A 5,437-nucleotide genomic window follows, 5' to 3' on the forward strand; every position below is an offset into this window, starting at 1 on the left:
GTGGAATGATTATGCTAAAGAGCTTCATACAGAGGCCAGAAGGGCTTTCAGACTGTGGGCTGAATTAGGCAAACCCAGACATGGTCCTGTATTTGACTACAAGAAGAAAGCAAATGCTAGCTTTAAATATGCCTTGCGGTTTATTAAGAGGAATGAAAATGCACTTAAATCAGAGTCGCTAGCAAGAAAATTACAACTCACCAGTCCTTCTGAATTTTGGAAAGACATACAAAGAGTTAACAATCTAAAAGCATCCTTACCAACAAATATTGATGGTGTAATTGGAAGCACTATTATGAACTATTTAATTGTAGAAAGAGTAATCCCTTTGTGATAGAGAACACAGATATGCATGAAGATGTCATTTCTCCACAAGAAGTTAGTGACATTGTTAAGAAGTTAAAAAATAAGGCATAATGGTGTGGACAAGATATCTACTGAGCACTTAAAATTTGCAAGTAGGAAAATTTTTCCTTTGTGGGCTATTTGTTTCACTGGGTTTTTAATTTGTGGCATTTTACCAAACTCTATGTTGTCTGTGATTTTAGTGCCTATTGTAAAAGACAAGGCTGGTAAAATAAATAGCAAAGACAACTATCGGCCCATAGCTCTGGCCACTTCCTTATTGAAAGTTTTGGAGAAGGCTCTGTTAAGCAGAATTGAGACGTTTATAGCCACATCTGATAATCAGTTTGGTTTTAAACCAAAACTTGGCACCGATATGTGTGCATTTTTGCTCTCAAGGAAATTTTAGATTTATACAAGAGACACCACAATTTTATGTATTTTATAGATGCATCAAAAGCATTTGATCATGTTAATCATGACAAATTGTTTCATAAATTGTATGAGAGAGGAGTTCCGAAATATTTATTAAGAATATTAGTGTATTGGTATGCTCACCAGAATTTGTCTGTAAAATGGGGAAACTCTGTATCATCTTCTTTTATGTGGGTAATGGTGTGCGACAAGGCAGCATTTTATCTCCTTGCCTTTTTAATCTGTATATGGATGATTTATCTAAGCTGCTGAATCAATGTAGGACTGGCTGTCGGGTTGGTAATCGAACCAGCAACCACCTGATGTACGCTGACGATCTTGTGATATTCTGTCCATATAGTGCTGGTCTGCAGCAACTGTTAAGGGTTTGTTCTCAGTACGGGTTACAGCATGACATTAAATACAATGCAAAAAAGGGCAACATCATGATTAAGAGCAAAGAAAACACTAAATTATCTTTTTCTGACTTCACTCTGTCTGGCAGCTAGTGATGGGCAAATGAAACCTCATGAAGCAATGAACCTTTCCAGCCCTTTACTTTGCAAACAGGTTAATTACTCATGCTTCATTCATTGCTCTATAGTGACATCTGCTGGTGAAACTGTAAGAGTCTTGTCACTCAGTTGGATCATACTTCCAAAAATTACTAAATGCAATATTGTCACAAAGTTTTCATCAAACTCATGTTTAGTAACAGGATAATCAATGAAACCATATTTAATTGTCATATGTTTTAATTATTACAATTATTTGTAACCAATCTAATCCTGGTTTATNTTGTAAGTGCTCACTATGAACTAAATTCAAAATGCAAACAGGAACATATTAACAGTAATATTACTTTGAAGCACAAAACACAGAAGGCCATCTGCATCATTGTATTACTTATCAAAAATGAGAGAAGCAGTGTTAGATTGTTTCAACGCTAGACTCTTATAAAAATACATATATAGAGAAAAATGCATAGACTTCAAACAACTTTTTAAGTGCAAGATAGTAAACTAATAATAGAACTCAACTGGCTAATTCACGCTGATATTTTCAGGCTAATACAGAAAAAGATAAGAAAATGCATTTTCCATCTGGATTCCTTGGTCCAGTCATCTTAGGTTTCAACAGTTCATAAGAGAAAAATACAACTAATTAAACAAAAAAATCTGACTGGAGATAACTATACTGTTGTTGATTAATTATTTAATAAAGTGAACTTAAAATCCAGAGAACAAATTATACACAGAATAAAATGAATCGATGCATATTTTAAAGTGGTTTTGATTGCCACAGGAAAATGAAATCCTTGCCTGCTCTAATGTGAAGGATGATACTGAGATCTCGACTGCATTAAATGATCCAAATCTGGTTCAAAAGCAGTGGTTTTGACACGCAAGATGTCACATAGGTCAGAGTCAGTTAGTCTCGTCCTCATGCTGTTCTTGTTTATGTTCATGACTGAAAATGTCTTCTCACACAAGTATGTGGAGCCGAACAAGCTCAGCATTTTTTTTAGCAAATGTTTGAATCTTTCGGAACCTGTCTTTGTCCAGCTGGCGGTAAAAGTCGACAAGAGCGAGGTGTTGGTGCCTACTGCGACTCTCTGCATCGCACTGCAGTTCAATAAGCGCCAGCTGCAGGTCATATGGAGCGTCATCAGGGACCACGGAGAAAGGAGCGGAAAAAATTGTGATCTCTTTTTCAATAGCCGCAAAATCCCGAAAGCGCTGCTGAAATTCCTCAGCCAAAGATGAGATGTCTGCTGCATACCTCCTTATTTGCGCGCTGATGTCGTTCTGTGGAAAACGGGCCATAATTTCCTGCAGCGATGGGAAGTGAGTGGTAGTGGGCTGTGTTTGGGACAGGTGTCTTTGAAAAAGCAGCAACTTGGTTCGAAATGCTCCAATGTGTGAATACAGTTGACTTACAACTGCATTTTGGCCCTGAATGCTAATGTTCAGTGCATTTAGATGTTGGGTTATGTCAACTAAAAATCCAAAATCAGACAGCCAAACAGGATCGGAAAGTTTGCCAAGAATTGTTCGATTTCCTCTCTGAGAGTAGAAGCGCTGGAGTGCAGATCCCCGACTGAGCCATCTCACGTCATTGTGATACACAATATCTCCATATTCAGCCTGAATGTCGACTAGAAACTGTTGAAACTGGAGGTGGCACAGGGCTTTTGAGCGAATGTAATTAATAGCCTTTATCACCGGTTTCATCACATGGTCATATTTGAGATGTTTGGCACAGAGAACTTGTTGGTGAATGATACAGTGCAGTTTTATGGCTTTGCCTCCTTCTTCACTCACTTTATTACAGACTAGCGTTGCTAATCCACTGCGCTCACCCGTCATGGCAGGTGCACCATCCGTAGTGATCCCAACGACTTTATTCCATGGTAGTTTCATGTTATCAACGGCGGAACAAACAGAAACAAATAAATCTGTTCCTCTCGTTTGATCCTTAAGACTCTGAAGCTCAAGTAGCTCTTCACTTATGTTCATTTCATCGTCCACTCCTCTCAAAAAAAAATTAGTAACTGAGCGTTGTCAGATGCATCTGTGCTTTCGTTGCAGGCTAATGAAAAAAGGTTGAACTCCACTCCTTTCGCCTCCAATTGCCTCTTAACATCAGATGAAACATCTTCAAGTCTTTGCACCACAGTATTACGAGCCAGACAAACATTAGCAAACTCTTGCTTCTTCTCCGGACAGATTTTCTCCACCATTTTCATCACACTCTTTAATAGATTCACCTTCAGTAAAAGGCTTGCAGTGCTTAGCAATCAGTGTTGCTACCTCATAGCTCGCCTTGTGGCGCTTTCATTTGAATCATGGGCTCTTGTAAAAAAGCTCTGCTGTGCCGTTAAAACAGCTTCCAGTTGCTTCAATTTTTTGCTACATTCGTTTCCAGTTATACTGTCGTAGCTAGAATGTTTCGTCTGGAAATACCTCTTGATATTGAATTCTTTGAAAACAGCCACAGTTTCTTGGCAAATTAGGCAGACACAGTTGTTTCATATTTCGGTGAAAAAATACTCTAATGTCCACTTGAACTGAAAGCAGCGCCCCTCGCTGTCAACTTTCCGTTTTTTCGCTACAGTAGCCATTGTTGAAATGGGCTTGAAATGATCACACCCTTTGACCCCTGTGAGGGTTAGAGTTTCCCTGCAGCGAGAGTAGCTCTACTGCCATCTTCTGGTGAAATATAAAATAGCGTTTTGTACTCTGAATTTTACACTAAGGGTAGCAGTGCTGGCGGGCTGCATTATTATTAATTTCATGACAGAGGCTGCGGGCCTGTGTAAATTTGGAAACGGGCCGCATTTGGCCCGAGAGCCGGACTTTGGACATGCCTGGTGCAATTGGACCAGACAAAATTATTAATTTATGGAAGAAACACTATTATGAACTATTTAATTGTAGGAAGAGTAATCCCATTGTGATAGAGAACATAGATATGCATGAAGATGTTATTTCTCAACAAGAAGTTAGTGACATTGTTAAGAAGTTGAAAAATAATAAGGCATATGGTGTGGACAAGATATCTACTGAGCACTTAAAATTTGCAAGTAGGAAAATTTTTCCTTTGTTGGCTATTTGTTTCACCGGGTTTTTAATTCATGGCATTTTACCAAACTCTATGTTGTCTGTGATTTTAGTGCCTATTGTAAAAGATAAGGCTGGTAAAATAAAGAGTAAAGACAACTATCGGCCCAAAGCTCTGGCCAGTACCTTATCGAAAGTTCTGGAGAAGGCTCTGTTAAGCAGAACTGAGACGTTTATAGCCACATCTGATAATCAGTTTGGTTTTAAACCAAAACTTGGCACTGATATGTGCATTTTTACTCTCATGGAAATTTTAGATTTATACAAGAGACATAATACCACCATTTTTATGTGTTTTATAGATGCATAAAAAGCATTTGATCAAGTTAATCATGTCAAATTGTTTCATAAATTGCATGAGAGAGGAGTTCCGAAATATTTATTAAGAATATTAGTGTATTGATATGCTCACCAGAATATGTCTGTAAAATGGGGAAACTCTGTATCATCTTCTTTTTATGTGGGTAATGGTGTGTGGCAAGGCAGCATTTTATCTCCTGGCCTTTTTAACCTGCATATGGATGATTTATCTAAGCTGCTGAATCAATGTAGGACTGGCTGTCGGGTTGGTAGTGGAACCGTCAACCACCTGATGTACGCTGACGATCTTGTGATATTCTGTCCACATAATTAATGCTGGTCTGCAGCAACTGTTGAGGGTTTGCTCTCAGTATGGGTTACAGCATGACATTAAATACAATGCAAAGAAGAGCAACATCATGATTGTCAAGAGCAAAGAAGACACTAAATTATCTTTTCCTGACTTCACTCTGTCTAGCAGCATCCTCCAGGTCACTGATGAGGTCAGATATTTGGGACATTACATCACCGCTGACCTGTCTGATGATGGAGACATTTATAGGCAGCATTGTACTCGATATGTACAAGCTGATATTCTTCTTCGGAGGTTCTCCATGTGCTCAGCATCTGTCAAAATTGCACTTTTTAAAGCGTACTATACTCCAATATATACATCCCAAAGAAGACACACAATGTCTAAGCATCTTTTGAGCCGTTTCTGATCAGAAACAGCAAAACAAAAAACATGCAAAAGT

General features: G+C 38.4%; 1 protein-coding gene across 1 annotated transcript in view; it reads right to left on the reverse strand.

Annotated features, from left to right (window-relative positions):
* The window catches only part of dtx3la (deltex E3 ubiquitin ligase 3L a), a 17,299-nt gene that overhangs the window by 649 nt on the left and 11,213 nt on the right, over window positions 1-5,437 (reverse strand). The window lies entirely within an intron of this gene.

The sequence above is a fragment of the Poecilia formosa genome, unplaced genomic scaffold, assembly GCF_000485575.1.
Source record: "Poecilia formosa unplaced genomic scaffold, Poecilia_formosa-5.1.2 Scaffold908, whole genome shotgun sequence".
In the NCBI taxonomy this organism is placed as follows: domain Eukaryota; kingdom Metazoa; phylum Chordata; class Actinopteri; order Cyprinodontiformes; family Poeciliidae; genus Poecilia; species Poecilia formosa.